We start from the raw sequence: 11,284 nt of genomic DNA, 5'->3' as shown, positions 1-11,284 counted from the left end.
TTCTGTTGAGGAGTACAGTGAACGATGCAAAAATTGTACCTGAAGGTTTAATTTGCTTTAGTTTATTTTTGGTAAAGTGGGTGTGTGCATTACACACGCCAGCTTGAACTTAAAAGTCCTGGTATGACCATAAAAACAGTTGTTCCAGGTTACAATGTGTTTTTCCTGCAGTTTGTGTGAGAAAGGGGGCCATGGATATGTCTGAAGTCCCACTACTGACACTCTTTCTCATTTATCACTGGGCTCAGGAGACAAGGATGCCAGTATGATTCTTATAGCATTTTAACTAATAACAATGGTTCCAAGCATGTAGGACAAGCCTCTAGAGGAGTCCAGCTAATGCTATTAAATTTCTTCAAATAACAGCTGATCTAACTTCCCTTACCTTGCATACTCTTTGGCAGTGCTTTTCTACAAATATACTAGCACTTAGAGAATATCTCAGATCCCCAAACCTTTTCTAATTAAGGTTAAATGTAGTCTCTGCTGTAAGTACACATAACTCTCTTTAAAGGAATATAGTGTTAAATTTCCCTCCATATGTTGCTTAGAAGACAAAATTATAAGCTTGCTTTTGCTTAGGGAAAAAAAATAACAGCATCTCATTATGGTAACTTGGTCAGAGAGATGTAAGTTAGTTTCAGTTATAGCAGAATCTGATGTCAGCCTGGTAATTACTAGGCAGAGTCAATAATACCTCTCCTCAGTATAATTGCAAATCCAGTACAACCATGACCAGAACTAAATTGCTTGAGAGCAATCAATAGAAATCTCCTGATTGCATTCCCTGGTGTACACATCAGATATAAAAAGGAAAACTGTCCATCCAAGCAAAAGGTCAACTTTACAAATGAAAACTGCAGTATAAAGCTAGGAAGTGTGTCCGCACAGCAGCCTCTTGGTTAACTCTGGCAAGAGGTGACAGGCCTGTATATTTTGAAGGATAGAGGCTATGCCTACATGAACAGTAATTTGATGCAACTGGAGTGGAGCAATAGATTCATGTAGCTGATGCTGAGTTCCTAATATTTGTTCCCTATGTGGTTTGTGGGTTTTAGTCAGACTAAATTTAGTCCGTTTCCTCAAACCAAATATTCTCATCACACGTGGGTCAAAGCTGTCCGAAGCACCAATCTTTGACTCAGATGTCTGTGTTCCCATGACAGGCTGGACATGGAACTTCTGGCTCAGCTTCCTTGGAGAGGAATGTAGTTCAAGTACACCAAAACCACTGTGAGGACCAAAGCAAAGCATGGTAAGTGAGGAAGCTCAAGGGATTCATTTTGAAACTTCACTGTTGCTTGAACAAAAACAGTATTACAGATGCAGCCAAAGATTTGTTCCAGAAACCTTAATTGTTGTTTTCCTAGGTGTTCAGAGGCTTATCTTTCTGCTTTTTCCTTCCTCAATCACTTTTGCTTGTGCATAAATCCCTGAATGAACAAATTGCCTTTGGTGCCATGTAATACTTACTGCTTGAGTTTTCCCATGAATATTAAACAAAGAGATATCTAATGATTTAGAATACAAGATTAATTTTACTTATTAGTCTGATAGAGTCTCAGAGGCAATGGATGAGTTTGGTGCTGATGTTGTGGGTGGGTTCTTTTTAAAAACAAAAAAACTTTTTCTGTATATGCTTCAGGAGTTGAACATAAGCTTTGAAAAGTGCTGGAACTGAGTCCCTTGAAACCTCAAGAATTTCTAGGCACCAGAGCTGTGAGAGCCCAGCTACTCTCAAAAACACTGTGGAAAACAGGCACCTAATAGCCCCTGAATTCCCTTTGAATATCTGCCCCTGGTTGCTGAAGGGCCCTGAGGGGCAGGTTGTTAATTTCTCCTTTTTTTAATATCTTCATTATTTTCTCCATTTATATTTTGGATCAGGTGAAGTGGCAACTGTTATGCATTCTGTCTGCTACCACATTTCCTTTGGAGGTTTCTGTTGCAATGGTTTAGCTTTCTAAACTGACTGGAGTTTCTGAGAAATCTGCTTTAGCATAAAATTGTTAGTTTTCTCACTACATCAAATTATGCTGCTCACACAGTACACAACACAAAATAAATAAACCTGCACAATGCTGTGGCATGGGAAACATCAAAAGTATTTTTGCTTAGGCTGTGCTTGCAGAAAATGTTTTCTTTCCAGTGTAACTCTATTTTTCATTTGACATGTCTTTTGTTGCAAGTTTATGAGCCAAATATTTTCAACAGGTGCCAGATTTAAAAATATATATTTTTTTAGATGCCTTCATAATTCTATAATGGGAGAAAAAAGTATTTGCCCCATGAGAAAGTGTTTTGTAGAAGTCAGTATAAAATTCTATTCATTGCTCAACAGAGAAAAAAGTGTGACAGGCATTGCATTTGCATTATGGTATGGATTAAAGTATTGCAGTCAGAATAGCATAAAAAGGCTGTTAAATAGCTGATAATTTCATCATGTTGGAACCAAGTGTAGAACTACAATGCAGTTGCATTAGTACTGTAGTGCTATGAACATTTTCAATTATCACGCTTAACCTTGCTAAGAAGCTAAAATGAAAGCTATCAATACAGTGTGGCAGGGAGTAGCACAATAGCAGCCCGCTATTCTCTTGCTTTCTCTCCCTCCCTTTTTTCCTCCTTACTACAGTAAGGGAAATGTGTGGACTCTTGCCCACACCATTTCTAAATTGCTCAAGCAATTGTTTCCTGTAGATTAATTTGTAATTCTGAATCTTGAGAATGAAATGCGAGTGCGTTCCTCCCCCAGGCCATTTACAGATCTGGAGTTTTAATGTAATCTAAAGCAGAGGCTGAGGTACTGACACACAAGGAAGGGGAGGGAGGCAGTGGTGAAGGCAATGCTGGAGTGTTTCCTCAGCAAAGGTTTTTCTTTGTGTGCCAAAAAAACTTGCTTCACCCAATGCTTACAGCTTCCTTGCTGTTTTCTCTCATGCAAACAGGCTTACGTAAAAAAGCTGGGGGGGGGGATGAATGTCTGTACATGGTGTATGTACACACACGGGGCTATATTTCAAGGAGGCCTACATATGACTGCTGCCTTTGTTTGCCCATGGTTGCTCTGGTGATGATAGATAGTTTCCTTACATGGATAAATTAAAACAAACAAACAACTTCCATCAACACTGACGCTGTTCTTAATCCTGCCTACACAGGGCAGTTGGAGCTGTGCTTTTAAGGTTATTTAGGCATGAAAAGCAGCAGATAGGCTGAGTTAGAAAATACATAATTAGTGATTTGAATGCTGACATCTTGTTAGTGTTAAAAGCCCCTCCAGTGCTTATATATGACTCTGTTGTCTAAATACCATTTAAAATCTGGCATTCCATAAAGACAGAATTCCCATTCTTTACTTCCTTCTACCTTTTTAGGCTATTCAGAATAATTAAATCACCTCTACCATTTTCTGTAGATCTTTCTTTTGTTCTTCCTTAGTAGTGAAGTTTTCTGCTCACCCCAGGCTGATCAGTCTGCAATAAAAGGATAAAAATAGAACAGAGGAGACTAAAGGGACCCAGAAGCAAAAAGTGTTACAAAAAGGGTGTTTGGCTTTTTGCAAGCTTCCCAAAAGACTTTCCGGAGGTGGGGGTCCCAAGAGATGGCATTGATCTCACTTTGCATGGTGAAGGGAAAGAAGTCTCCAGGGACAATAAAAGAGAAGTCTGTATGTGATTACCATGAGCCTTTAACACAGCAGACAGTCCTAAATGTTAGAGCAAAAAGTTTTCAGAAAAGAAGACTTTCTGTCTTTACCAGTTTTCTCAGACAACTGCTACCAATTGGTTTTAACCAGAATATTCCAGGGTTTTCTTGTGTTACGGGTCTTTTCATCTCTGCTTGCAAATTGGAAATTATACTCTCTGACAGAAGTGTAACTTCAGGTCTTCTGTCTCAAGGCTACCCCTTATGTTCTGCCAAAGAACAGCCTTTTAAGGCAGGTTGCCCTCAGCACACTGGAAAAATGATGCCTTGGGAGAAGGCAAAAAACAGAAAAACAAGTTGTCCTCCATCATTTCACCTGTGTGTTCTTAAGCTTCAGTCTAGAGTCTCCATAACTGAGTGGCAAGTGCATAATCTCCTGAAAATTGCCAAAAAGCCAATTAAGGAGGAGAGAGGGATGTTTAGAAAAGAAATGTCTGTAACATTATCCCAGGGACTCCAGCCAAATTTTTCTTTCCTTATATTTTGGCAGGGATTGGTGTTGATTCTTGATTGCTTAGTAAATTTATTTTCATTAGAAACTTAAGGGAGTATTGTTAAATGAATGTTTAATGTTACTGTGGACTTTGGAGCGTGCTTGTTTTACAGAGGTGTTAAATTCCCAGCCATTCTACTGCAGTTCAGGGAGGCGTTGAGGAGCTTATCTGTTCTCTGCCCAAGGCATATTAACTCCTGCCAAAATCTCTTTGCTCAGACAGCAATGTCAAGTCTCACCCTATAACCATTCATAAGGCAAGGGAGGACAGCATGAAACAAATGGGCATCAGAATAGGAGGGGTTTCTAGGTGCTGTAAAGTGAAGGAGAAAAGCTTCTTGGACACAACAACCAAGAATTGCCTTGTGCTCCTCTTGATCAGTTTGCCATGGCACCACAATGGTACTGAAAGCATCTGAAATCCTGTCTTTGCCATCTATAATGGGGATCTCGCTGGTCATAAAGAAAATTTATCTGTGTCAAGAGGACACTGAGATTGCCCCTGAGCACCTCCTGATGCCTGAGCATAGCTGGCTGTTTGAAAAGGAGGATCAGGAACCTGGAAAAAGGGACATGTGCTAGAATGAGGAGATGCCATTTGGCTGAAGTTTGGCCATCTGCTTAATTAAGGTGGAGAAGGAAATCTCATTGGGGAATGAGAGAATTTGGGACATTTTTATTTTATTTTTACTGTTTATCATGGATCTGTTTTCCAGTTACAAATATTTAAGACTTCCAAGATATAGCTGGTATTCACCCCAGCGGCTAAACTAGAAGCCCTCTGCATGTCTCTAATTGTAACCATTTAACTTAATTTGCCAAGGAAATAGAAGAACTTATGGAACTACACTATATTTGTGTCTCCCTCCTATCTATTCTCTTAGCCTCTAAATGTCTCAACTATTCCAGCTCAATTTGATGAGTTAGAAGGCTCTTTCATGCTCATGTAAAATGTATGTGTTGTCCAAATGTTGGCTAAAGCACGCTAGTAATCTAATGAAGTCAAAGCAGGTGTAGTTCAAGCATGAGATTTATGTGTTGAGGAAAAGTTTAACATGGCAACCTTGTGAAAACATTCCTGTTTTCCTTTTCTATTGTTTGTACTGTGCACATGGTGTGTGCAGAAGATGGTCTAGTGCTGTCCTTCACAGAGGGACTGTTGGTGTGCACTCCTGGCTTGAGTGGCACTGTTCACTGGTGCAGCTGACTCAGGCCTTTCAGGCTCGATCTGAGACCTCCCTCCTGTTTGGTACAATTGGACTCTCCCCCAGGGTTAGAGTCTTACAGCTTTGGATTGCAATGCAATTGAAAAGGGAGGTAAAGAAGCAGTAGCTACAGCTGTTCAGTGCCAAGCCAAGTTTCCAACCGTATGTACAATCTCCACTTAATACCCTTGGAGTTTTCCAGGGCAGCTTTTCAGGTTATCTGATGAGCTTTTAGAAGGAGAGTTCTGAAACAGAAATTCTTCTCTTTGAGCAAAATGGCAGCTGTGTGAGGACCTTGAAAAATTTGGACCTTTCCTTTATGACATCTGTACTCCATGGGCCAGAAGAATTCAGTTGCAGGAAGCCAACATTTATGCCTAAGGGGCCTGAAAAATATTATGTGGAGCTAAGTACTGCACTGTCAAACAGCTTTTCTTCATGTTTTACTGTCTGTAGATCTATATTAGAGACTGTATTTAAAAGAAATTTAGTTATCCACTAAAGTTATCCACTGCCTTGATATCCAAAATGACCCTATTTTTCCACTGAGCTTTTTGAAATGCTTGCTGAGATTGCTCAATATCTCAACACAAAACTGGTTTTGCTTAACACACTTTACCACATTTTTTCCTTAATTTTTTTCTGCTTGGCGACTCCTTGCAATCTGACTTCAAGAGCCCTTCATGGACTTGTTGTTGAAAGCATTCAACTCCCTCTACTCAGCATGTTCACTCTATTTTACCTGCCCTATAGTCTTGTTTATTGTAGTTTAACATTGCTGTTATATGGTTCTTAGATTTTTCAGCTGTAGTAGATCTTTGAAAACTGGCAGGATGAATTGCTTGGTTTCCAGTCTTTAATGTTTATCTCCCCTTGGATCTCACCATCTGTTCCTATTTGGCAGTGCAGGTAAATAATTTTTTTTCAACTTCCTTTCATTTGCCCTGTTTCCTGCAGATACTTAGCTTATGAGTTTCCTCTTTCTCTCTCCAGACATCAAGAAGGATTTGGTGGCATTTACTGAGGCTGATGAATCTGACTGAAATTTCCATGCTGGATTGTGTGTTGCAGGGTTTGCTTAATGAGGAGGAGGTAGGGATTTTTCTTTTGTTGAGGTTTACACTGACTAATGCATCCTCATGGAGTATAATGCAATGATATCCACAAAGTTAGGACTGGGTTTTTTTCCTTTCATTCAAGTGCATTCCCCCTAACTTCTTCCATTTGCTTTTATTTTTTAATGTCACATCTTTGAACACATCAGCAAGCCACATACCTGTTCTTTTGGGAATTAACGTCTGCTCTGTAAGAGTTCAATCCCACTATAGTCCAGTCCCAGCACACTCACAGCTACCAGCAGCAACACCACACTTAAGACCAGTAGTCATGCAATGGAGTCTTGAACTTCAAAGGTGGTATGCTTTGTTTTTTCAACTTTTCTCATTTATTGTCAGTCTCAGAGTGACTGAGTCTTTTACTGTCTTTATCTTCTGGATTGCAAACTCTTAAAGGGAGAGTCTCAAAACCTGGTGATCTGTTACACCCTTCTGCATACTTTTGAAGAGAAATGAAACAAGGATGAAACATGGAATGTGGAAAGGAGAAGGCATTTGTTTTTCTTGTATTTATTACCCATAGCAAGAAGCCCAACTTTGAAAAGCTGCCTTCAATTTTGAAAGTGCTCTACTGCTACCCTAGATAATTGTATTTATAAACATTTGGAGGTACAAATGCTGTCTTTCAGAGTTGGAGATACTATCCTTCTTGTGCACAGCATTCATTTAAGGCCCTTCACAGTGTTCTCGCAGAGTATCTCTACTTTCATTATTTTTTAAAGTTGACATTGAAGTCAAATGGGATCAGCTTGTGGTGTATGCCTTAATGAGTTACTGAAGGGCAGTTAAGGATCTGCCTCATGAAAGGATTAATCTGAATGAAAACCCACCTGCTGTTCCCTTTTGTCATTCATCAACTGTCCTCAGATTCTCTTCTCAGTCAGACCTATGAAATAATTTGCCAGTTGTTGCAGCCTGTCAACTATGCCTGTTAACTAAAAGTTATTTCCATACAACAGCTGTCCCTCTGTAGCTTGTGTGTAATGAGTTGGTTGTCGGTCCCCTTCCAAAACCAGAACCCACAGCCATTTGGCATTCTTCTTGGGAGTGCTCGTAAAGAGCCCAAGACCCAGGCTGACATCAAGGCTGAGTGCCAGTGTGGGAGTCAGAGCCCTTCCTGCAGCAGTCTCTACAGGATTTTAAATAATTTCATCTAGTTCATTAGGTCAGAGTGATGCTGAACAGGCAAAGTGGGTCTTGCGGAATGGTTAGTAGTGTTTTATCTGCTGTATGGCTAAACAGACAATTATGATTTTCAGCTCTGTCAGCCAAGCATTTTTCCTCAACTACTGAAAATTAGTTTTTAAACTATTCTATAAGGGCTTTTACAGTGATCTTTTCCTTCTTTTCCAGCAATTTTTGGCAGCTCCTGTAACATCATGCAGGACCATGAGATCCTTTCGACAGCTTAGCAAGAGTTACTCATTCATTCTGACTAAAGCCAAAGAAGCTGTACTAGAAATTACATCAGTGTCTGGACTACTGGCACAGGTGGTATTTAAATGATGAATAGTTCCTTTGACATTGTGGTCCATGATGACTTTGGTTTCCCAGGTACTGATAATTTCCTGATAATTGCTGTCTTCAACAATTTTGCAAGCAGCTGCAGGCTATCCTAATACAATAAGACTAGTAGATCATATCTGGTCTTTTAATTTTTTTTTCCATTTGGGTGATCTTTAGATTCTAGGCTGTGCTCAAAAAATATTCATCAAAGCACTTAGGGCTCTATTATTTGAAAAAATGTTTCTGATTTCAGGTTTGCCTGTTTGATTCAAAAAAGCTTGTCTGCTTTTATTTCCTCAAGCTTAGACTAGTGGCTCTGCTTGTTGATTTACCTAGGAAAACGTTTTAGTACACTTCAAGCTCTGTGTGAAATTCTGCTGTCAGAGTGCAAAAAAGCATAGTGGCACCAACTCGATCCTTGTTTAAGGCTTGTTACTCATGCAACAAAAGATAGATTTCAAGGCCCTGCTAATGTTCTGTAATGTCTTCTATCATCAAGTCCTGGAACACATTTCAGAGTTGTATCTTGGTATTGCATGAGACATGTTTCACATATTAATGTGCTGGGCAACTGAAATAAAAATGACCACCTGAATCACTGCATTATCTCATGCTTAAATTATCTATGGAGTGCCCCTTGCTCTCTTGTGTGGGTTATGTGCTCATGCACCACAGCATTGGCAGACGGGAGGAAAAGCAGCATACACTAGGCACTCAGTTTCACAACTCAAACCCACGCAAGCTGTTGTTCTGGCTTATTTGAGTCCACTTTAAATCTCAGTTCTCAAATGACTTACATTAAACCAAAGCCAGAACCGCCACACAGTATCTCTGAATATACAATATCATTTGAAAACACTGCTTCTTTTTAAATCAGGTTAAACCCTTGGTGAAAGGGCATAGCCAGCCGTACTTGTTGTGCTGCAGCTGGTTGGGCTAGGAGATGAGTGACTCCATTTGCACATTCTCAGCTGGTTCAGATTTTCTGGCTTTACTGCATTTGTAACTGCTGAGAATAACCTGTGCTAACTTGTATACTTTTTAGGCTTTTTGTTTTATGTAACACTTTTTTTCACAGAGACTGGTGAAGGTGTCACTGCTCATACAGTTCTGCTGGCATCACTGAGGGAGCAGGAGTGAGACGGAGGAGGGAGTGAGCAGATGAGGACAGCAACCTCTTAATCAAGTTAAGCTGTAGCCACAGCACATCTGACTGTGCCCTGAAGAATTTTAATTAAAAAAACAAAAACAAAAACAAAACAAACAAATAAACGTTGACATGAGGATGGCCAGGAGCCAAGGATGAAATTCTGGCCATGCTGAGCATGCAACTGGGAGGAATTTCCCAGGTCAATGAATCCCATCCTTCCTATGTTTTTCCAGGACAACGTTCTTGAACCTATCATAGTCCACATTAAAGTTTATTTGGTCTGTTGACCTGCTACCCTTGAAAGCGAAACATCCAATAGACTTCATTTAGGTTGGGATTTCATTTCAAGTGGTAGTTCAACAGAGCCATAAATATACACAGAAAGTGTCTGACTAACCCTTCAGACTGGTGCCTTCCCCACCACACACCCCAATGACATCCTTATTGCTGTCCTGCTGCTTAAAGACACATCTGCTCAAGAGTGCTGCTCTCCATTTTAGGGGGAAGAAGCAGTATGGCTCTATAGGTTGCCATAAGAGGGTTTTCTGCACTTTACACATGTTCTGCCCCACAACTGGGAAAGTTTTGTGGTTGAAGTCTCCATTTCCCAGCAGATAGGTTGTGGCAGGAAAAGATTTCTCATTCCTTTTCTTACACAGACCTTGCCTTCACCCAGGCTGTGTGCTGGTGATCAGGTTTTTCCCCAAGCTAAAAGGCAAAGCTGAGAGTCTTAGAGGGTGACACACTAACCTACCTTATATTATTGCAACTTTTTGCCATTGGCCTTGTGCTGGTAAGGGTAATTTCTTGTCCTTGCTCTGTAGTCCTCTGATTTCTTTCTCGGCCAGCTCATACCTCCCAGTTGTGCTCATTTCCCTGCTGGTCCTGGAGAAAACTTGTCAAATGGGCTCTGCCCTATGCTTTCCTAAAATCACACATCTGTGTGTTCCAGCTTTCCTTTCAACAGAGGATTTTTTGTTTGTTTCCTGATTTTGTCCTTTCTGCATATTTCTGAAATGCGGTAGAAAGGAAGACAAGCAAATGAGACCATTTGCCTGTCTGGCAAGGGAAATGGCGTGATTTAAAAGTGGTGAGCTAAAGCAATATTAAAACCTCCAGGAAAATTCTAACATTTGTTCGGATGTTTTTGTTTATTTTTGGAGCTGTGGAATATCCATGATTTTCAGTGTTTTGACCTTTACTTTGAAGAATGTCATAATTGTGCCAGCAAACTCAGCTGTCAATATTTTCATTTCACACCTCTTTATAGAAGTTCATAAGTGACCTATAAAATTACACATACTGAGCATATGTGGTCTCAGGCAGGAAAAGATTTAATAAATAAATACATAAATACAAATGTGCCTGTTTAAAAGTTATAAAGCCACAAAAAAAATGAAAATGGTAATTTCAAATGCATTTTACAGTCCTGTAACTCAAAAGCAAGCCGGTCAGGTTTTTCTTCTTTTAAACTCAAAATTATTAACCTCTTAGTCTTTAATGTGGACTGATGCAGTGCCTGTGGCCATTATGGCAAATAACCACATTATTACATTTAGGAAATTAGCTACTGTGTGTTTGTGGTAATTTTGTCTCCATGAAAATAGCTCACAAATTTTAAGCAGGCAGACTTATTACAGGAGTCAGTTCTGCTTTTAGATACACACCATCTTTGTGTATTCATGTAGCTTCATCAGAGTGTATTTCAAAGGATCTTTGTCAGCCAGCTTTAATTTCAGTTTTCCTGCTGAAGGACTGGGAAAGGGAGGAGTGAAGGGGTCTAACTTTCAGAATGCTGTATATTTTAGAGAGAAAACAAGTCACTTTTAAAAAAATTCCCAATGATTCTCTTTTCATTATTCATATCCATGTTTAATTATTACATGGTAATAGGTCTGAAAAAATTGTTATGGCACTATAGTTTCCAAACTGGTACTTGTAGGGTAAAAATGTTGCTGTGTAAAAGGGATGATAAAATTCATCAGAGCTTTAATCTTCAACTCTCCACCTAGCCTCCTTTCATAAAATATTGGGACCACCCAGCCAGCTTGTGCTTCTGAAGATTTGGCCTGAAATTCTTTCTTTTAATGAAACACACATCCTTATT

At 39.7% G+C, this 11,284-nt stretch overlaps 1 long non-coding RNA gene across 1 annotated transcript; it reads left to right on the top strand.

Moving 5' to 3' along the window:
* Nucleotides 1-1,168: 1,168 nt before the first annotated feature.
* On the top strand, nucleotides 1,169-6,470 carry LOC115336989. Its single transcript, XR_003922005.2, has 3 exons — nucleotides 1,169-1,255; nucleotides 3,081-3,083; nucleotides 6,400-6,470. It is a non-coding gene; the product is annotated as an uncharacterized LOC115336989 (long non-coding RNA).
* The last annotated feature ends 4,814 nt before the right edge of the window (nucleotides 6,471-11,284 follow it).

The sequence above is a fragment of the Aquila chrysaetos genome, chromosome Z (assembly GCF_900496995.4).
Source record: "Aquila chrysaetos chrysaetos chromosome Z, bAquChr1.4, whole genome shotgun sequence".
Taxonomy (NCBI): Eukaryota; Metazoa; Chordata; class Aves; order Accipitriformes; family Accipitridae; genus Aquila; species Aquila chrysaetos.
This window is presented reverse-complemented; position numbering and strand designations above follow the sequence as displayed.